Below are 23594 nucleotides of genomic sequence, written 5' to 3'. Positions count from 1 at the left end.
AGTTTTACTTGGATTTCCAAACCAAACGTTTTAATTGTTCAGTTTGAACTTCTAGATTTTGGTTTTTTGTTAAAAGTAAAACCCACTTGATTTTTTTTTTTACTTTTGGTATTTATAAGTACATTTTAAAATATTTTGGTATATGTTGTAAATATGTAAAGGGCGGCTAAGGCTTTTAATAGGCATTATGCAAAGTTATTGTGTGGGTGCAATTACAAATTATTCCTTAGAAATCTCATGGAATTGAATAGGGAGGGTGAGATTAAGATGTAATATGGTAAGTATCTTTTTTCTGCTAAGGTGAATTTTCCTTCTGATCAAGTTGGATTCTTGGTGTCTACATGAAAATATCTATAATGTTTTCTTGGCAACAGCCTCTTTTCCTGTTCTACATTTCCATAGGAAAGATCCAGCCAAATGTTACCAATATATTCATGTACTATAATTAAAGCTTCAGGTTTCTTTTTTTAAAAAATCCACTTAATTATTGGATTGACTGTTAAACTGCTTCCCCTTTCATACTAAGAACATATTTCCATTGTGCAACTTGTACACAAAAATGTGGACTGATCTCTTTTATGAACACTTGTGTTATGCAGAGGTACTGCTGGAGAACATAAATGTATTTTATTTGTTGTACTTTATCTTGAAGTAAATATTGTTTTAATGATCTATTTAAACATTTGAAATGTTTAAATAATAAACAATGAAAATTAATGTTGAAACATTAATTTTTCTGTAGCATTTTCTAAATTTATTGAATATTGCTCCAAAGTTTGAGATTAGGAATCTTGTTGATATTTTTAAATTATTATTTTGTCCAGGCAGTTGTGTTTCATTATGTTGTTTTTTAATAGGGTTTCAGTTATATCTTTGATATTTTGTAACCTGCTCAGAGTCCTTTTGCAATTGGGTGGCCTTAAGTTAGATAAATGAATAAAATAAAATGTTACTCTGATAGAGCACAATTAATGCTTTGTCTTCAGTAATTACATGCTGGTTCAACAAGTTATAGAATTGGGATGCTGCTGTTCCCCTCCCCTCAGCTAAATTGTACAGCTTGTGTGTGTGTGTGTATGTACACATATATAGACATACTACATCCATACACATACTGAAAACTAAGTCACACTGAAATTAATGGAATTGATTCTCAAATAGGTATGCTCTGAGTAGATTTAATCAATGATATGCTTGCCAGAGTCTTAATATCAACAGTCAGGAAAATCAATATTATAATATTTCAAATGTCACATGGGAGCTTTGGATATTTCCTTTAACTTTTTTTTATTGATTGCAGTATGATAAGTAATGAATGCATGTGTGTGTTTCATTTTATAAAATACCAACACAGAATTTCCCCCCTTAGAATATTCTAGTCTAAGAGAGAGGTGTTCTAGTAAACGTATGATCCATATCCCTTAGGAAACATCTACAGGAGGTCATAAGAGAAGTCCTTTTTATCATGAAAGACAAATTTTAATACCCTGTTTTCCCCAAAATAAGACATCCCCTGATAATAAGCCCAATCGGGCTTTTGAGCGCATGGCAATAAGGACAAGTGCTTATTTTAGAGTTCAAAAAAATATAAAGACAGGGTCTTATTTTTGGGGAAACACAGTATTTCCGAATGAGTGTATAGATTTAATTCCCTTACAAGCATTATGAGTAGGCAGTATGAAAGTTGTCCGTATAATAAATAAAGGTGGTTTTGAATTAATTATAGAGCTGAATCCAACTTTATGCAAGCAGAAGTCAGTTTGGGTAACAGAGCTTTATTCTTTTTCCTCTTAGAGCGCCTGTCACATCTTCCACATTCAGAAATTTAGAACAGATTGGGAAGGTATAAGCCTGGAAGAGTTTCATTAAAAAAAGTTCATTGAATTCTGCCTGATTTTTTATTTATGCATATTTAACTGAACTGAACTGGTAATTCAGCAGGTTTGGAAAAACTTGATTTATTTGATCAGTAGTTGCATAATTCATTCTCTTATTTATTTGAGGGATAAATAATTGTATTTCCTACTTGATACCACCACCCAAAAATGATAATACCAACCTAAAAATCCCAAGGTTATCTCCTTTCTTATAGACTTTTTTCTATCTGGTAACATAGAAACAGCCCGAAGACTGGATAGAATGCTTCTATTTCTGACTCATTTTTCAGAGGTGAAATTTATATAAATTTCATTTGTCAAATTTAAAAGGCCATCATATTCTAATAAAGACTCCTGACAGCCATACAACACCAATTAATTATGAATATTTATTTAAAAATGTACATAGTCATTCAACAATAAATCTTGGTGCTATACAGTAAATAAAGTACAATTAAAAACAAATGCCAGCAGAAAAAAAAACAATTACTGAAAAATACAACACCCACTATCAAAGCCTAGAGGAAGAGCTAAATTTTTTTAACATGGTCAGGGTGAGGCCAGCTGTATTTTATGTAATGGTTGCAATGTATTATCAAATAGTGTTGGAAATGTATTTATTTAATTTGATTTTGGTGCCACCCAGTTCCAAATGATTTGTTATCTTTAAGGGTACATCAACAAAATGTCTTAATTTTACAACAGAATTACTGAACTATAGAATGATTGTCACAATGGATGTCAGTATTTCCATTCCTTTTATATATATCAGTTATTTCTCGTCTTCTGGTTGTCATCTGTTCTGTCTTCTCTCCCTCACTCTTCAAACTGACTCAACATTCTACCTTTGTCTTACAAGAATTGCCCAGCTATAATAATAGTCTATCATTTCATCACGTATTTATAATGAAAGCTTATCTCTGCTATCCTTGCAGGATAAAAGATTTAAGAAAAATGGAATTTTCCCCCATCACAAAATACATTCCTTTTATATATCCTGTCTTGGTAAACAATCAGCTATCACAATTTTATTTCCTACCAGTTATTTGTGTTGCTGTACTAGCTGTTGCTTTTTCTTTTCTTTTTCTTTTTCTTTCTTCCAATTTTACACAACCATCACCATGAATAGCTGCTTCTTGTTTAGATTTCCTAATTTCCTTGTCTCCATATTGAAATTCTCCCCATATTCATTTTTCCAAGTAAAATTGAAATACCTGAAATGGAATTAGTTTTTGTCCATTGTGGAATTGTAAAAATTACTTTTTCAGTCTCATGGGAAAAAATAGGAAAAATGATTTTTTACTAGAGTAGGTTTTAGGACTGATTCATCCAATCTTGTACTTTTTAAATAGCCTTTAAATTATGTGGGTTTTTTTTTTCTTATTTCAATGTCCTTTTCATCATCATCTTATTTTACCAATTTGACCTTTTTCTTCCATTTATACTTAATGTGATTGCTTGACATTATCTGGAGAAATAATTTCTTTTAGTATTAAATGTAATGCTTCTCCTTACAAGAAATCTTTTTTTTCTCTCCTTCAAACTCATGCTCCTATTTTGTACTATTTTCTGTATCCTCAATAACTACTGTACTTGACTGTTCTGTCTTTTTTCCTGGCATTCCCCTTTCTTAACAGCAGTCATTTAGTTTCTTCTGACATCTCACCTGAAGCTTTTATTATTGCTTCTGTTTTCTGTTGAAAAGATAATCCTTGACTTAAAACCATGACAGACCCAATTTTACAACCTCTTTCTGCTGTGGTCATTAAGGCTAATTACCATCCTTGTTAAGTGAATCTGTGGTTGTTAAGTGAACCCACTGTTCACTCTGGAGTATTTTTGCCAAAACCCAGAAGTGAATGCTAGTTTTTGGCAAAAATGTCATAAATCATGATCATGTGACCACAGGACAGTACAAATGGGCATAAATGTAGGGGGGTGCTGCTGGAACTTTGGAACCCGATCTTAAGTACCTTTTTGGGGAGGGGGGTCTATCATAACTTTGAATGGTTGCTAAGCATCCAGTCATAAGTCAAGGTCTACCCGTTTCTCCATGCTTTTTAGCAAGCAAATCTATATGTATTTTTACTTCCTATTCCATATTTTTTATTCTGTTTTTTTCTTCTTCAGCCATTTGTTCTAAAATGTCTCAACCTTCTACTTTCCTTTAACCTGCTTTCTTAAATTTTGTTTCCCATATACAGCCACTGCTTTCTGCCTTAGCTGCTTCTGTTGTCATTTATTTTTGTTCAGTTGTCATATGTCCAAAACATATTTTTCCATTCTTTGTGAACATCAAACACAATTGTTTTCCAAATCTATTCATTGTTGGCTTTATTTCCTGTTCTACAAAACATGGACATAAAAATCCACAATGTATTTTAATGTAGTAAATTATACAACTTCAATACCACTATATTGGAATTACAGTGGATGTAGAAAGTCTATAGCTTATACGTTATATTAATGGTGAAATGCCTGGTAAACCCAGTAAAATGCAGGTTTTTGAGATGTAAAACAATCAGATGAAGATTTCATGTTTTTTTTCCATCTTTAATATATAAGCTATACTATTCAACAACAAAAAAATCAAATTGCAATCTTTTTTGGGGAGGGGGGAATAATAAAAAAAACTTAAAATAACATGGTTGCATAAAGATGCACACCCTTAAACTAATACTTCATTGAAACACCTTTTGATTTTATGACAGCGTTCAGTCTTTTGGAATAGGAGCCTATCAACATGGCACATCTTGCCTTGAGAATCCTTGCCCGTTCTTCCTCGCAAAGGTACTCCAAATATGTCAGATAGTGAGGGCATCTCCTGTGCACAGTCTTCTTCAGGTCATCCCAGAGATTTTCAGGCCTGGACTGCGGGCTTTCACTGGGCCATTGCAAAAGTTTGATCTTCTTCTGGTGAAGCCATTTTTTTCTTGATTTGGATGTATGCTTTCGGTTGTTGTCATCTTGAAAGATGATATTCCTCTTCATTTTCAGCATTTTAGTAGAGTACTGAAGGTTTTATGCCAAAATTGATATTTGGAACTGTTCATAATTCTGTCTACCTTAACTAAAGCCCCAGTTCCAGCTGAAGAAAAGCAGCCCCAAAGCATATTGCTGCCACCACCATGCTTCACTGTGGGTATGGTATACGTCTGGTGATGTGCAGCGTTGTTTTTGTGCCAAACATACTTTTTGGAATTATGGCCAACATATATGGCCTAAATATGGAAATAGGGCCTAAAAGTTCCACCTTGGTCTCACCAAACCATAACATACTTTTTCAAAAGCTTTTGTCTAGCTTTTTGCAAAACGTAGCTGGGCCTGGATGTTTTTCTTTGTAAAAAAAGGCATCCGTCTTGCCACCCTACCCCACAGCCTAGAAGTACAAGATTAGTGTCACATGTAGAACACAATCAGTACTTGCCAGAAATTCCCGCAGCTCTTTTAATGTGGCTATAGGCTTCTTGGCAGCCTCTCACCAGACTTCTTGTTGCTTCATCAATTTGGGAGAGACAACCAGTTCTTGGTAAAGTCACTATTTTCTCATATTTTCTGTCCTTGAAGATGATGACTGTTTTCACTGCATTCCATGGTATATCCAGTGCCTTTGAAAAAATTTTGTACCCTTCTCTGATGGATACCTTCCAACAATGAGATCTCTTGGATGCTTTTTAAACTGTTTGCAGACCATGACTTTTGCTGTAACATGAGTAAATTCAGAAATAAATTCAGAAAAATTCTACTAGAACAACTGAATTTTATATGGGCTTGATCAGAGTCATTTTAATTAATTTTTTACATCTCAAAAAACCTGACATTTTAACAAGGGTGTGTACACTTTCTATATCCACTGTAGATGAAATCTTAGTAGTCCTCACTTGGGTTTCTAGACAAAACTTAAAGAAAAATCCATTATAAGAATTCCAAACAAATGAAAAATAATTGAAAATAAAATTTTAAAAAATTAATACCATAGTTCATAAGCAACAAGATATACCAGTCAGTCTCTTATTTAATGAAAATAGATCTTAAAGATAGATCATACTTGCAAAAGTGTACAGTCCACAATAATGAATGTATTGTTTACCCTAGTAATTTCTTTTAAATAACATTGTGATGATTGATTGTGGATATAATTAAGATCCTGCATGCAAAGTTGATCTTGCAGTGCACTATAGCATATACTGTATGTATTCTGATAAAACACTGGGCAAATGTGGTTGAGAAGTAACAATATAATAGAATTTTTCTGAGTAAATAGGGTAGGGGTATCTAGTTTATTCATAGTTTATATATTCCTACGAATGAGAAATAAAAAGATGTAAACATTAATTTGGCTTATTACATTTATATTGCAATAAGTAATGTAATGAATTACATTATATTACTTTTGCTAATAAAAGTCCTTTTTACATATGATCAGGATTAGCCTCAGTTTATTGTGTAAATATATAAACAATTAAGATATGTGTAAGGCTAACATCTACACAATGAATTTTGACAAATTGTAACTTTTAAGTCTTAAAAACTTGATAAGAATGAAACTGTTAGAAAGTAGTGCTTAATTTCATGCAAAGCTATTTTAAAAGTTGCGCTTCCATTTTAAAATCATTTATCAAATGGTTTTAAATAGCTCGTTTTACCTGAAAATTCAGCATAGTTTCAAATGAATTACCATGGTACACTTTTACTTGAACTGTGAATTTGATGATCAATTCCATCGATTCCCTCAGTACTAAATAATCATCTGATTCTTCATTAATCATGTATACCTTTGGAAACCTAATCATTGACCACTTTTTTGTAAAGGTGGTCAAGCTCAACTTCTGATTACAGGAATATACCCTTGTTGATTTTTTTTTTATAACAATACAAAACACTGAAAATTTTTAAGAGGAGCTTAGACAACCATTTGTCTGAAATTATTTAGGGTTTCCTGCCTCAGCAAGGGGTTGGACTACAAGACCTCCAAGGTCCCTTCCAACTCGGCTATTCCATTCCATTCCAAAATTGGTTTGGCATAGTCTTCTTGTATTTACGTTTGTGTTTAATGCAGCACATAGAAACAAAAAAGAGCTGTTAGAAGTCTCAAGTTAACTTGCTTTCCCCTATGCCAGCACTGAAGAGCTGAAAGGTAGGCTTTGTCAATTTGAAAAGAAACAATGTCAATTCAGACACTATGGCCAGACCTTTCTTGAAGAATATCATAGGAAATAGAGAAAACCCTTTCAGCCAAAGAAAATAGCATTTTTATTTATTTATTTATTTTATTTATTTATTAGATTTCTATACCGCCCTACTCCCGAAGGACTCAGGGCGGTGCACAGCCAAACAATAAAAACACATACAATACAAAATTTAAAAAATAGAATAAAATCAAATTAAATAATTTTGGCCCCGACAAATTTAAAACCCCAAACTTTTAAAACCAATTTAAAATTGAATATATAAATACTAAAAAATATTTAAAATATTTAAAATATTTAAAATTTTAAAAATCTTTTATAAAAGAGGGGGAAAATTAGGCCAGGCCGGCCTGGTGAAATAGTAAGGTCTTTAAGGCGCGGCGGAAGGTGCGCAGATCCGGGATCCTCCGTATCTCTGGGGGGAGCTCGTTCCAGATAGTAGGTGCCCCCACAGAGAAGGCTCTCCCCCTGGGGGCCGCCAGTCGGCATTGTTTGGCTGACGGCACCCGGAGGAGCCCCTCTCTATGGGAGCGTACCGGCCGGTGGGAGGCTATTGGTGGTAGTAGGCGGTCCCGCAAGTACCCGGGTCCTAAGCCATGGAGCGCTTTAAAGGTGGTAACCAAAACCTTGAAGCGCACCCGGAAGACCACCGGGAGCCAGTGCAGCTCGCGCAGGAGAGGTGTTACATGGGAACGCCATGTCGCTCCCATTACCACCCGCGCGGCCGCACTCTGCGCCAGTTGGAGCCTCCGGGTGCTCCTCAAGGGGAGCCCCATGTAGAGAGCGTTGCAATAGTCCAGGCGGGAGGTGACAAGGGCATGAGTGACCGTGCGTAAAGAGTCCCGATCCAGAAAGGGACGCAACTGGCGAATCAGGCGAACCTGATGAAAAATCCTCCCGGTCACGGCCGTCAAGTGCTCTTCTAAAGACAGCCGTGAGTCCAGGAGGACGCCCAAGTTGCGAGCCCTCTCCGTGGGGGCCAATGATTCGCCCCCAATAGTCAGTGATGGCGTCAACTGACTATATCGGGACGTCGGAAACCACAGCCACTCAGTCTTGGATGGGTTGAGCCTGAGCCTGTTCCTCCCCATCCAGATCCGTACGGCCTCCAGGCACCGGGACATCACTTCAAGGGCATCGTTGGGGTGATCCGGGGTGGAGATGTACAGCTGGGTGTCGTCAGCGTACTGATGGTACTCCACCCCGAAACCACGGATGATCTCGCCCAGCGGCTTCACATAAATGTTGAACAGGAGAGGCGAGAGGACCGACCCTTGCGGCACCCCACATATGAGGGGCCTCGGGGTCGACCTCTGTCCCCCTGTCAACACAGACTGCGACCGGTCAGAGAGAAAGGAGGAGAACCACCGCAACACAGTGCCTCCCACCCCCAACTCTTCCAACCGGTGCAGCATGATACCATGGTCGATGGTATCAAAAGCCGCTGAGAGATCTAACAGGACCAGGACAGAGGAGCACCCCCTGTCCCGAGCCCTTCAGAGATCATTGACAGAAAGCTTTCCTCAACCCCATTAAGGCAGAATACTGACTCCTAATATTAGCCTGTTTTGGACTAGGAAAAAAAAGGCGGGGGGACTCCTAACCTCACTTCTCAAGAAAAAAAAAGGAAAAGTAGTTAGTATTTAAAGTAAGAACCTTAGCTAGTAAGTATCAACTTGATCCATTCTAGATAAAATTGTTTAAAGATCATCATCTCTACTATAGGTAGTCCTCAATTTAGGACCTTAATTGAACCTACAAATTCACTCACACAGTGGGTTATCATGTGACTAGACTCGATTTTGCAACCTTTTTTGTGTTAACAAAGTGGTGTTCAAACAGCACGGTTGTTAAGTGAATCCATTGTTTGCAATAAAAATAAAATCAGCCATGTGACCATGGGGAACTGCAAACAGCTGTAAATGCAGACCAGTTGCCAAGCACCCAAAATGCAGTCACATGATCACGGGAGTATCCTGGATGTCAGAATGTCAAAACAGGATCATAAATAGCTTTTGGGTGGGCTGATCATAATTGTGACAGTTTGTAAGAACTACTTGTAGTCTTGAAAAGTTTTTCTCCATTGCCTCCACTGTTTCTCTTCACTATCCCTTCCTTGTATTTTTTTTTAGTATTTTAAGCTTCACAACCGAGTCTATGTTTATTTTCTTTAAAACAGATATGAGCTATTTTAAAGGATAATTATCTAAAAACAACGTTAGTTTACAGTAGCTTGAACTGAATATAAAGATCTGTTTTCCCTTTAGCTTAGTGTTTCTATTACATCTATAATGGTTGCAATGGCATCATTTCAAGTGATGTACTGGCTGGGTTCATAAATTAAGCACAAGGCAGTTGGTTACTTTTTGGCATGATGCAGTATGTCAGCGGTCCCCAATCTTTACGGCTTGGCAGCCCAGCAGGGGAAGAGAGGGGAACCAGCCTGTGCAAGCGGTGGCTGGCATGTGCAAGTTGAGCAACTTGTGCGCATTGGCCCACTGCTTGTGCATGTCAAGCTGTGCACACGTGTGCGCCAACCAGCTGCTTGTACAGCCCGGTTTTGAATGGGCCATGGCTTGGTAGTGAGCTGCGACCCGGGGGTTGGGGATCCATGTAGTATGTGACCCCAGATCTTATGATTTATAAAATATTATTTATGGCTTTGTATATTGTTCAAAGCAGCCACTTGTGGCTTAATTAACAAATCATGCTTAGAAAATATGAGTTAATAGAATGTGCAAGTACTCACTGATTTCTACCTAAACTACATGCAATATGAATTGATGTTTCAGTATGCCTTAGTGAAAGAAAAGTTCTGTTTATAAATGTTGATGAAGAAGATTCTCAATCATCCAGGTAGAAATGTCTAGAATTGAGTCCTGGCAACTGGACTTATTTTTGTCGGTTTGAGATGTTACTGTTTATAAACCTTGATCAATATGCAGCATATTGCAGGTCAGATGAGGTTACTGAGAATTTCAAGTAGAACTCTGCTTTATATGTGATTTATCAGTATACTCCAAAGATCGGAACAATCAAATTCTTTAGTCACTAGAATTTTGGGCATATTAACTGTAATAGATAAGACTAAGTAATATTAGGTTATTAAAAACTAATAATAAAAATTGTGCTAGAATATATTCCAAAAATACTATCAAGAACTGAGCAGTATATTTGACAAGCAGTATCAAAGCAATCATTACTGGGGTGGGTTTTTTGGGGGGGGGGAGGGAAAGCCCAGTTTTCCTTCTTAAAGTTGCTAATTAATTGAAACCAATCCTGGAGTTTTTTCTCAAATAAATGTGACATCATTATAAAGATACATGTATTTTAAGACACATGTACACACTAGCCAGAGGTTATTGCAAAACAAAAACTAAAATTGAAGGATGTAAAGAAACCATTTATACAATTAGTTAATGCCTTATGTTTATGTGTAACATGCCTTTCTTTCTTTCATGCATACATTTGTATTTTTTATTCTTCCATAAGTAAAAACAAAAAAGGGATGAGGTAAGATTAGAGGAGTTTTATATTAGGAATGAGGTAAAGAAATACAAAACTCAATAACATTTTGCTGGGTTCAGTAAGCATGACCCCATATAAGTTCCATTGTGTTACTTCTAAGTAATTTTGTTAAGTACATATCTCCAGTATCCCTTCTATCGTTTAGTGACCACATTCCATTCCAACGACTTGGTTGTTAAGTGAATTGTTAAGTAATCACATGACCAAAAGAGATGCTTCGAAGATCACTGGTTGCTCCATACCATTCAGATGAAGTTCTCTTGTACAGTGTCCCATGTCTGACACCTCCCTTTTTTTTGTCCCTTCACAGAACAGAGAGATTGCTTAAACAAACTACAGTATCTGAATTCCTGAGCTGCTCTTCTCCAATGTAGTTTTTCCTGGAATAATGCTAACTGCAATTTAACAAGCCCGGTCCTTAATTAGTTGATTAGAATTTTCTCGCCCTGCCCTTCTTCCTGAAACTGACCAGCCCTTAATTAGTTTCACACAAAGAACTTTTGTTGTCAGGAACATGAAATTTGGTCATAAATTGATTTACTGTTGAATTTGTGAAGATTGCTAGCTAATGAACAGTGGTTATATAAGTACACATAGGCCTCATTTAGCAATGCCTCACCACAGGGACACTAATGGCTGCAACTTTGAAGACCCCTACACATAGCACCGTTGTAACTTTGGTCACTGAATGGGTGGTCGCTAAGCAAGGACTACCTGTAATATGAATTGATCTGTATTAATTTATTTCTCCTATAGAAATGCAACCATGGTGTGAACATATATACTTATACTCCAATTAAGAGCCTTCTATGTGGTATTAACTACAATATCCAACTTCCTAGCTATTTTGCTGGATTTGATTTGGAATAAGTAGGAGTTGTGGATATCTGGAGGATTGCAAATTGGCTCAGGGTGTAATTGAAATAATTCCCTTTCATTTTGGTGCAATGTAAATATTTGAAAGGGTATGGTTTTTTTAAAAAAGATACATTGCATGGATAATACATTCTTTGGAGAGAACAACAAATAATCTGATATCAAAGCTTCCAAAATCAAAGTTGTGCACAATACGTATGACATTGAAAATTAAACTATCTTTGTCACAAGGATTTCTCAGAATAGTTACTGTGGTGGTACTATTACCAAGCCATCTAGGATACTTTTCTGTATATATTAAGGGAATCTAAATGTATTTTTGTCTGTCTGTGACAACTGTTTAATCAAAAAAATGGCAATTGGAGTAAAATTATTGAAATTGTCAAAGAAGAAAAATGTGGTCATTATGCATTTTTAACATTTCCTAAAACATTTGAACTTTACTAATTTGGGACTACCTAGAGCTTTTATTCAATCGAGCATAATTCAATGTTTTTGGTCATTTAGCATGTACACAGTTCTGTAGTGCATTTTTATACAGTACATTTGTGCTTTGGAACATACTTAATAGGCAGTAAGTAAAGGTTAAGTCTGTCAATTCTGTTTTATGGTCACGTATTTCAAAGTGTCTTAAGAAACTGGCATTTTCTTTTGAGGCTATTTTTAAAGAGATGGTATAAATGTGAGAAAATATTCAGAATTCAGTTTAAGCAGTAGTTTCTTTAAGAAGTACTTATGAGTGGCCTTATATTATTTACTCACTTTTCATAATTCTGTTGTCTTTTCTGTACAGTTTCAATATTAAAGGAAACATAAAAATGATCAGATAAAATGCATGGAATGCATCATGGACTTGAAGAGTGATGACTAATAAGATTAGCGGAGCAACATTGGAATTCCTCAGATTCAAGAAAAAGCATTCATATTCCATTCATTTTGCAATGGTAGGAACCATTTTAACATATTTGCACAAAATTATATTGTTTCTTTTTGTATCATTCAATCTTAAAAATTGTTATTCTAATGACTTTCTAAACATCACACTTTTCATCATAGAATAATATTAATGAATCAGTGGGATATTTTTGGTAACTTATTTTTGTCCATGTTTTGTTTATTTTATTCCTTTCATTACTGACATTTTCTGTCAGTCTACTCCCAATGGAATGATACTGTATGTATCTTAAGGCTACCTATTTTAAAGATATAGAAATATTTCTATCTAGCAGAGTTGCATGACTTTCTAGAGTCTGTGTTTAAGTTTTATTACCATGCTGCTCCATATTGTATTGCTCAGGATATTGTTTGATCTGATTCATCCTGGAACCTTTATTCTTGCTACAGGATTCCTTCTTCTCCTTTACCACCTTCTATAATGTACTTGTGTGTTCTATTCTTACATTGTAAATATAATTGGCAATGTCACCAAGCCCTTTTTAAAAAAATCTGTTCGTCCAATGTAGACGTTTCAGTAGAAATCTACATTTAAAGAATTTTCTGCATCCACATCTCAGATATTTAAGCAGTCCTTTTTGTCCTAACTCTTTATAAATTGGAAACAATCATCATCTTGTGGTGTACTTCTTTTGTCTCTGAATCCTAAAACTATTGAATCTACTCTTCCATGTTTTTCATATCACAGCCTAACCTCGAAAAAAATAAGTTGTATAGGCCAGTTAGAAATATCTGCTCCCCTTGAGTTGATTACATTCTGCTCTGACTTGCCTTGGATTTGCCTTGGAGTTCATTTGAATTTGGAATATAGCCTCACTAAATATCACACAGTATTTATCTTTAGTTCTATCTCAGAGAACATATGCACAAAAGAATGGAATGCATGCCATAATTCTCCAGTTTATTCAGAATGACATGTCTTCTTCATTAAAGGACTGAAATCCCTGTACAATCGTTTATAACTCAGCTTGTCTTTGAATTAGCTAAATGGCTAAATTGGATATACTTTTGTGATCTCTTTGCTTTTACTAATGTTGGAAGTAATTATATTGTATTTTGTTATTTTAAAATACCATTTTTAAAAAATTGTATTTCACCCAAAAGTATTTTTCTATACCAGAAACAACCTACAAAATATTCAAGCCAATTCCAGTAAAATTGCTTGTTTAGTACATTATAGAAACATATGAACCAATCTGAAAGCTACAGATTTTACATGTCACTTTACATAAATAAAAAACAGTGTTAATTATTTTTTGCTAATTATTTGTTGAATCTGATCTATTTAAAAAAATCTGAATACAATTATTTAGTAGAAATATAAATTTGTACAAATATTGCAATTTTAAACATTTGAATTAAAAAGACTATCGTGGTTTTCATGTGACTAAGTTCTTCCTTGTATATTTTTCCTTGAAGCCTTAATCCACAGGTGTCAAACTCGCCACATCACGTTGCCTTCATGTGACGTTTCGCGATGTTTTTCCCATTCACGGAGCTGGGGTGGGCATGGCCTGCACATGACTCATTCGGCCTGTGGGCTGCCAGTTTGACACCCCTGCCTTAATCTGACCAGACAATATAGAGCAGTAGGATGACTGATGAATATAGATATCAATTATCTATTAACCATTGAAGGAAAAAAACCACAGCATCACTTGTCTTGAGAATATTTTGCTACAGCAGGGGTTCCCAACCTGTGGGCTGTGGCCCACTAGTGGGCAATGAGGGGATTGCAACCAGGCCTCATTTGCACAAGCAGTGGGGAAGTACTTGCATGCACTCTCCATTTGGGTGAGCGACAGGCACGCCTGCTTGCCGCTCATGCAAATGGAGCTGTGTGCGCACATGCTTGCCTACTACTCATGCAAAACTATCCCCTCATCCCCCACTGCCGGTCTGCAAAGCTGGAAACATTGGGGAACTCTATGCTACAAGTTTCCATAGCTAGATTATTTATGCAGCTGATAATAAATACATATTTTCCAGAATTCAAACAAATTTATAACTTCATGGCATAGATCTTGTTGCTTGTGAATAACTTAGAGGACACTTAACACATTTTATTTTATAACAACTTAATTTAATGGACAATTAAGATGTAATGTTAAATTTACATTTTTTATAATTTAAGTACATGAAAACTGAGACTAGTTCAAACAGTCCCCTTTGTTTAATTATGTTGCTTTAGTTAACTTTTCTGTAATGTATTCCTATTGCGTTACACTAATTAGATCGGATACTTAATACTTAATTGGCTAGTTCTATATTACCATCATAACATTGTTGATACTATATTGCATCTTTCCTCTATGATATTGATTGAATTTGTAATAGAAATAATAAAATAGTTACTTTAAAATAGTTCTTGAAATAAAGTTCTTGACATAGTTCTGTTTTTCAACTATTCTGACTTTAGTCCACTTTTGGAAGTTAAAGAATCAGTTATTGCTGCCCCCCTCCCCACCCCCCCCGAGCTGGAGGAGGGAGATGAAAGTTCTCTTGAAAGCTGCAAACATCAAGTCCAACACCACAATTGCTCATTCAGAAGTGGTAGACATACATCCTTGAACAATACAGGCAAGAAGCAGGATGAGAGCTTTCTGGAAAGGGGGGGGCCAAGTGGTCAGACAATACCAAGTAACAACATAATTCTAGCAACCAAAACCATCATGACTGCAAATGCTACCATCTCATCAACTGGTACCACAAATAGAAATTGAGTGAAATGATAGGTTCAGACATAGGGATGAAAACTTGTCCATGGGCAACTTAAGTAATACTCAGTTACTTGGGTATTTTATGGCTTGGGCATTTTATGGCTTGTGGTCTCATCTGGCCCACATGCAGTCTCAGTCCAGCCAGTGGCATTAGTGGGGGTTGGGAGGGCAGCAGAGCAGCTGTGGTTTTGGGAGCAGGGCAGCGGCAGTGGGGGCAGCAGTGGCCCTCCACAATAGTCCCAGTTTTTTATTTGGCTCCCTAGGCAAATTAATTGCCTACCCCTCCCCTATAGGACAATGTAGGGGAGAGAACTTTATAGCAGAGAGTACAATCCCCTCTCAAACAGGTCAGAGGGAAATGGAGAAGGACATAACAGCTCCTCCGTGAGCCGGATGGAAATGTGTTTACTAAAACCATCTCTTAACTGAAAATTGGGTTATAGAGCACAGCCTGATGTGTGCATAGAAGACCCTCCTACCCCTATGATATTACAGAAGCAGACTGTTAGTTCTCGCTCCATCATTTTGAAATCACCCAATAGTCAAGCCTCAACTTTGACCTCTCCCACTGACTCAATAATAGGAAAGAAAACAAAGCCATAGGATGAAACTAAGATAACAGACAATCTCCCCCCCCCCAAATTCCAGCCACAATAGAGCCTATAAGATTCTGTAAGCATTAAAATAGTTTCTGTATCTAGCTTTTGTTGTTGTTGTTAAAACATATGAACAGATGGACCTCTTTAAGAACCCCATTGGGCTCACTGCTATCAGATATGCTCCAGACAAACAGAGAAAACAGCAGCTGGATTGCTCAGAAATTAAGGAAGAAATCCAGGAATAACTGAACCAAGTACATTTGTTTGAGGCAAAAATTACCTATTGAAAGAAACATTTCTCTCCTAAGCTTCTGATTTAAGGTTGCAATTTAAAAGAATAAAAAAATCAAGGAGGAAAGGTTTGCTGGGGAAGATTCCTTATTTCTCAAGATATAGATAACATTTTTTCAAAGATTGTAGGATAAGATCTTTATAACCAACACACACATTAAATAAATAAATTGTATGATTGTATCTGAAATGCTTTGTGTGCTCAATTAGTCTCAGAGCTTTTGGGGCAAAGAAGTGGTATTATTTATTTTATCTTCATACAAGCTGCAGGGATGCTATTGTTTTCATACACTAAGATTAAGGGGTAGCACACCTAGGTAAAGGTATCCAAAGATTACTGTTACCAAAGAGTTAATAACAGTAATTATGAAATAGGTATATAAATGTAGCAGGGAAATGGACCAAGGTGTATAAAACCCAGAGGAAATTGTTGAGATCCACCAATCAGCATCGCCACTATAGTTCCATAACCAAATTTGTAAGTATTACATATCCTTTAGTTGCCTGGTTAAATTAAAAATAATTAAAGGCACTTTGGAAGCTCCTCAAGAGTCAAAACGCAGTCCACAAAATTATCTTTAAAAAGACATTAAAGGGTGATTGCACTTTGGGCATATTACTGCGCTTTAGTGATGTTAAACTTTCAAAATGCTCTTGAAAAGAAAAATTCATTAATTTTTTAAAAAATTTCTTGAACAGCAGTGTCAATAAACAGGATGCATAGTGTGCTTCATGCTTTAAAAAAACATTGGGCTGTAGATATTATTGGCATGGCATATCCCAAACTTTACTATTTGACTGATACTGAGATTATTTCGATAAATTATGGGAATTCCTTTTTAATATCTATTTCTTTGTGCTATTTCCATTATTTATATATTTACTATTTAGTAAGTTTTCTACATCAAATAGGAACAAGTACATGCTTGCTTGCATCCTTATAATTTCAAAACTTGGGGAGGGAAGAAAGTAGAAGGTAAAGTATTAAGCTCAAGAAACAGTTTAATAACAAAATTTTCTTACTTACCTTGCAATAACCTTGGATTTGCCTCTAAAAAATGTGTGATTTGCCTTTTTATTTAAATTCCGTTGAAAATGTCATTTTTTTTCCTCTAATATTTTTGAACAGCTATATAGTTTAAATATTCTACAGGAAGTAGATTTGTATAGTCCCAAAACTTTGCAGCAAATATTTATAATTGTTTAGGTTTTTTTCCCCTCTGCCTTCTGCATCCACTATTTACACTTCCTCTATCCTTATAGATTAGAGGATAAGGTTAATTTAAAAGATACACATGCAGTTAACTGTACAGAGGATTATCGTTACTTGTCTATACAGGTAGTCCAGTTGTTTAGGCAATATTGCCATTCAGTGAAGCAATTGCTAAGTTAAACCACACCTGTGCATTTGTTTACAGATCAGCAAAGGTCTTAAATGCAAGGAATGGTCACAAAGTTATTTTTTTTATTACTACTACTACTACTACCATTACATTCATGTCAGGAGCACCAAAGTGCTTCCAGGTTGAAAGGATTAAATGGTAACATCGCCATTTGGAGTTCCTTTCATGTCCCCATTAGATTGCCCAGTAAGGTGGTACCCATCCATCTACTTATGGTTGCCCACTTTTGAACTGCTGATTCAGCAGGAGCTGGAGCATGTGACGGGAGCTCACCCCGTCCCGTAACAGCAACCAGGTCTCAAAATGCGAGCCTACCAATTGTAAGCCTATCATCCTAACCTCATGAGCTCTCCATTCCTTTTTATTACTGCAAAAAGTAACTGTATCAGGCAGTCACTAAACAGACTACCTGTATTCATTCACAGAAGTACCAGCTTTCTTAATGAATTTGAATTTTGCAAAAGCTAAACATATATATTTAAAAACGGTACTAAAAGGACAGCAAAATAATCCCTTTCAATTAAAATTTAATTTCAGTTGGAAAATAAAAATTGGTGCATGAATATACAGTGCACTGATTCCCCTACCTAATACCTCATAGAAGTTGAGGACTTTAATACCCTGTTGAGCAGGTCCTGGCTTAGAAAACATTGAAAATTATCTTAAAAACAGCTGTTTCTTGGGAGTTGTTTGCTTTAATCATTTAATAATGCCTAAACTGGATCTTTATCTCTCTCTCCTTCCCCCACTTCTGCTCTTCCTATGTGCCTTGTTTTTCATATCTTACCTTCATCTGCTTTTGTTACCCCTTCTTTTCCTTTCCTAATGCTGTTACTTCTCACCCCATCTCCATCCCATTTTATTGTTTATATTTCTAATTTTTTAATTGTTTCTTGTAGAAGGCAGTATTGGAATATATGTATTATGTATACATTTTTCTTGTCTGGACAAGTCTCTACAGTTTTCTTGGAAAGGTTTTTCAGAAGTGGTTTGCCTTTGGACCTTTCCTAGGGCTGAGAGAAAGTGCTGGCCCAAGGTCACACTCTCTCTAAGGCAGAACTAGAATTCATTTTCCCCCTTTTCTCATTTTATGCCTTAACCACTACACCAAACTGGCTCTCATGTCTATATATGTGTGGTAAAATGTGTAAGAAAGAATGGCTGATATATACAGAAGGAGATCAATTACTTTTAAAAAAGGGATAATGTTGTGGGCAGTTCATTAATTATTCATTTTTCTTGGTTTCTTGGTTTTTGATCGATCTTCTCTTCCTGTTGACCACGGGTGCCAAACTTCCCGGGTCACATTGCCGTCACGTAATGTTTTGTGAGGTTTTCTCATTTGCAGAGCTAGGGTGGCGTGGCCTGCGTGTGACGCATCTGGCACGTGGGCCGCCAGTTTGACACCCCTGCTGTAGACATTTTGTTACCAGCCTAGGTAACATAATCAGTGGATGGAGGCATGGAGCTTGTTGGCATTTTATATGTGATAGACCAGGGGTCTGCAACCTTAAACACCCAAAGAGCTATTTGGACCCATTTCCCAGAGAAAAGAAAACGGGAGCCAATAATTTAACAACTGGTTTGACTAGGTGGGTGCGGCCAACTCAATGTCACTCAGTCCCACCCAGTCACATGACACCCCCCCAGCCACGCCTACCTAGCCATTCATTAGGACAGAGAACCAGTTGTTAAATTATTTGCCTCTCCTGGCCCTGTCTCACCCCTCCCCTCCCAGCCACCTCTTGCCATACCTGGCCTCAGATGTGTTGTTCACCTTTCTATCTCTCTCTCTCTATGTCTCTCTGCCCTGAGCTTTTTTACTCCTCCATCGGAGTGGTGCCACTAGCGGCGTTGATTGAAAAGTGTCCTTCGGGCAGCGAAAGTCCCCCATGAGAGGTTTAAAGCCATGGCTGGGCACCGGGGGCCCGTCACCCTTTCCATCGCCTCTTCCTTCCAGATCCCATTCTCACCCTGCCAGTTCTTGTGTTAGCGAGGCTGGCATCAGCCGCAGCTGGGTCAGGCCAGTGTCTCAGGGCAAAGAGCAGGTTGCCCATCTCCCCGAGTAACCAAGGCATGCCTAGCACCAACAAGGGCCAGAAGAAGCACCCACAAGACCAGCAAGAGATGAGGCACAGGAGAATCAGCCCCGGCAGCTTCTCCTTCCCCCGCCGTTGCCCTTACCTTCTCAGGCCAGGCGAGGAATAACTGGGAAGGGAGGAGAGAAGTGTGGGGCCAGCCAGTGGAGGGATCAGCCAGTTTGCCGAACTGCAGAAATTTTACTAGTTCGGCAGGGAGCCGCAGCAGAGGGATCAAAGAACCACATGCGGCTCCAGAGCCGCGGGTTGCCGACCTCTGTGATAGACTATCCTAACAATTTTGATTAGTTTATTGTGTCTTCTTTGATTGGTCTTGTTTATCCAGTGCTGGTTCCTGCTTATCTAAATATTGATTGATAGATACTTACTGTGGAAGATCTGTTCGCCTCAATCCTTGACCTTTGGTTGTTTTCTGTCTTAAACAGTTTGTGCTTGGACCTTTTCTCAATGTATTTGTTAGTAGCTGAATAACAAGACTACATATATTTAAGGTTTATAATTTTATAAAGCTGTAGCTTAGTTTCACAAAGAAGCTCCAGTTTCTATCACTGATTACCCTGGAGTTAGCTATTGTACCCCTGGATTGTCCGGGGAACAACACTGGCTGCATAGAACTGATGCCACTATTGGGAACTAAAAAATTTGATGACTTTGCCTGCATCTTTTTATGTTGCATCTTCTGATGTAATGATAATTGAAAATGTTAACTGGACAACTGGTTTTGAGCAGCAAAATTAACTCAATAAGAAAATCATGATATTAACATCTTAAACAAGTTGGTGTATAGTTAGATATGCAGTCTCTATCTCCCTCCCTCTCTCCCCCCCTTCTCTCTCACACACACACACTTACACAAAGATTCACCCACCCTCTCTCAGTTCATATGCATTATATTTTGTGAATAGTATTTAGTATTCATTAAACCTTCACATTATTAATTGATTCTAGCTTCAGCTAACACTTTTCTGGGCTATCTTTTATTTATAAAATCTTGGGCATTCTGTTTTATCAATGGGGAAATAATACAATATTTGGAAAGTATTTCAAAAAGAATCAAAGCAGAGACAGCCACTGGTTCTGTCCTTGGTATAATGTTAGAGGACCTGAGTATAATTCTTTAATAATGCTTTTATTATCAGCCATTATCAACTGGGGAATATGGATTATTGCCCAGTTTTGCTTGAAACTGATACCTTATTCATATCTTGCTGTCACAAACTCTGTTGGTTATCTGTCTTTGCCCTTGAGGCACACATAGTTGAAATACACAAATACTGTGAAATAGTATTTTATTTTGTAGCCAGAAATAATTGTCAAATCAAGAACCAAGCAGATTCAGCATTGATTAAACATCTCCATTTACTCATCTGAGTCTCCCCATTCCTACTCCATATTACCTTTTTAAAAAGTTCTGTAATGTATCCAATTTTTGTGGCAATTCTTTTGATATTTTAAAAATTGGTGTATGCTATCCTATGTAAATGGTACTCCATGTTACTAGAAAATAATGCAAAATGATATATAATATCAGATTTTGGAGACATTATTGCTCATCGTTAATTACTGAGTATCAGTTTAAATAAATAAAATCAGTAATATATATTTATATCACTCTTGAATTTCCTGGAAGATCTTCATCAAAAATAAAATAAAGGACCATTTCAGTTTAGCAAAATTCTTCTGTCTGTATATCTTTTTTAAAAGACAAAGAGAGGATCATAGTAAATCATTACTTATGTATAAACTATCTAAGATCATAAAAAATACTTTCCAAATAATCTTAGGGAAAATGACTGACTTCTGGTTTGGTAACTTTCAGGGATTGTGTTCTAACCATATAGAAGGAGCTGTGGGTTACATATTCAGATAGCAAAATTACAGGTAGTCTTGGAGCCTGCCAATTACATTCGTAACCCAAGGATTCACTGAAGTGAATCACGTACAATGAACATGAAAACTCACTGCTTTCGCCCAGGCATTCAATAATCGAATTCGGATTTTTAAGTCCATATGAGGTATTTTGGGGTGGGGAAGGCCATAGGGGGGCCTAATGCTTCCGACAACCCAAGGCCTCTCCCAATTTACTGAGAGATCCCATGCACCACTCTTCGGAGTCCCAAGCTGCTTGGGCCTTTCATCACCAACTGCTAACTTACTTTTCATGCCACGTTTCAGAGCCCCACGCTGCTCACACTTGCCTCCTGTGTAGCCTGGGTGCCGAAGCCCTTGTCCAGCGAAGCGGAGAAGCACTGGGCCAGCATCTCATTCCCTGCTGAGCCCCAGCCTCTCTCACAAGTGGGCATGGCCCTGCTCCCCACTTGCTGCAGTGCAGAACCCGCACAAATTTCACAAATTGCACCATTGCAGAGCTGGAAATCTTAGTACACCACTGCCCTGCTCCATGGTGTTTGCCCGCCGCATAGTATCAGCAGTCCTTCCCTTCCGTTCCCCGTTTTGAGAGAGAAACATCTAATAGGAGATAAACAAGATTGAAGTCTATTAAAAAGAAAGAGAAAACATTTTAATGTATGATCTTTTAATTGAATATATTAAAACAAAATAATATTAAGAGAAAAGATCATTAGGTATCCAATTTCAAATATAGGAAAAGATTTCAGATGAATGAAGATGGAAAAGAATATAATATCTAATGCTTTGCCCCCATAAACCACAAGATGGTGCTGGCACAATACTAGCAGGACAGGATTTAGCTTCCCAAATAATATTTATAAAAAACACACAGCCTGTAACTGCAGTATAAAGTATTTTCTGCAGCCGTGACTTGATTTAGTAATTAAAGCTACAAGTTGATTGCTAAATTTTCATAAATTTATAAAGTGACTATTAACTGACATCCACAGTGCACAAAAATTAAACTTAACAGTTTTTATCTAACTCTTGTCTTGTTCTTCAGAGATTGTAGAATCCAGTTTCCTTTCAGCTCTAGTTGTAAACCAGAAATTACTGCTTTTCCAGAAAATTAATTGGAGACTTGAGAATGTTGATAGCTCTCTTGCTTTCCAATCCTTGTAACACTTTTTTGCCACTTTGCTTTCAAGCGTTTTCTCTGCAGTCTTCTCTAAAAGAAAAGATTTTTCCTATCTGAGATAACTGTCAATGGGGAATTTGATGTAGCATGTGATACAGATTATGTCACATACATCATTAATTCTAACTCATGTGCTAGTTGTTTCTCATTTAAGTTGGTTGGCTGTGAAAATTGCATTTCACAACAGAACCTGAAGTCTTTAGCTTATTTGGTTATTTAGATATTTCCTCCTCTCATATAAAACACCAGAGCCTGCTTTCAAAAATGTTCTTGTTGAACTGATCTCTCTGAAAAGAATCAGTTAAAACAAAATTGTGTTCCTTTCATCTGCAAAGAATTTAAATAAATTTAATTCCTTTTCATGACTTTTTTTGCTATTGTTTTTTTTTTGTCTCTTAGAGACAAGTACATTCCAATTTTACATCTTGTTAAATGCTGCAAGTACTGACCCTATTACAGAAATATTATGCATTTTAACTTTCCACTAGCCTGTCTTTTTAATTAAAAAGTGGAAAACAATTTTAAATATGCTTTTAAAAAAATCTCTGACTGCTTTCCCAGTTCCAGCTTTATTTGTGCCTGATCAGCAAAAACCCACAAATTTAGTATCCAGTAAGTATAATACATATCTTCTATTTTAGTTCCAAGTTCTTAAAATTCTTACTGGTGAATATCTGATCCATTATTCAATATATTTATATTAGTTTCCACTTACAGATTGCGAAAGACTTTCTACTGCAATATTTGTTCATTAAAATATTAGTACCAGTGATAATTTCTTTTAGTTTTTTTCATAAATCATATTTCTCTTCAAGATCTGTATTTTTCATGAATATGTTAAGCAATTTTTGTTTATTAAAAAGAATAGTACTGATAACAGCATAACTGCAAATAAAAAATACAAATACAATTATTGACTAACATGTGATCTGTATAAATAACCTTTAGTCAATATAAAATTGGATTAGACAAATCAACCTCACATTAATATGAAATCTTTCACCTTGTC

The 23594-nt window shown here is 36.5% G+C and overlaps 1 protein-coding gene across 7 annotated transcripts in view; it reads left to right on the top strand.

The window, feature by feature from the left end:
* ZZZ3 (zinc finger ZZ-type containing 3) overlaps positions 1–23594 on the top strand; it is a 50393-nt gene that overhangs the window by 2038 nt on the left and 24761 nt on the right. For all 7 annotated transcript variants that reach the window (XM_034437028.3, XM_087889843.1, XM_087889846.1 and 4 more), the window contains exon 2: positions 12264–12414. The gene's annotated coding sequence lies outside the window, so the exon portion shown is untranslated. The remainder of the gene's footprint in view (positions 1–12263; positions 12415–23594) is intronic.

The sequence above is a fragment of the Pantherophis guttatus genome, chromosome 3, assembly GCF_059756535.1.
Source record: "Pantherophis guttatus breed Tessera chromosome 3, ASM5975653v1, whole genome shotgun sequence".
In the NCBI taxonomy this organism is placed as follows: Eukaryota; Metazoa; Chordata; class Lepidosauria; order Squamata; family Colubridae; genus Pantherophis; species Pantherophis guttatus.
This window is presented reverse-complemented; position numbering and strand designations above follow the sequence as displayed.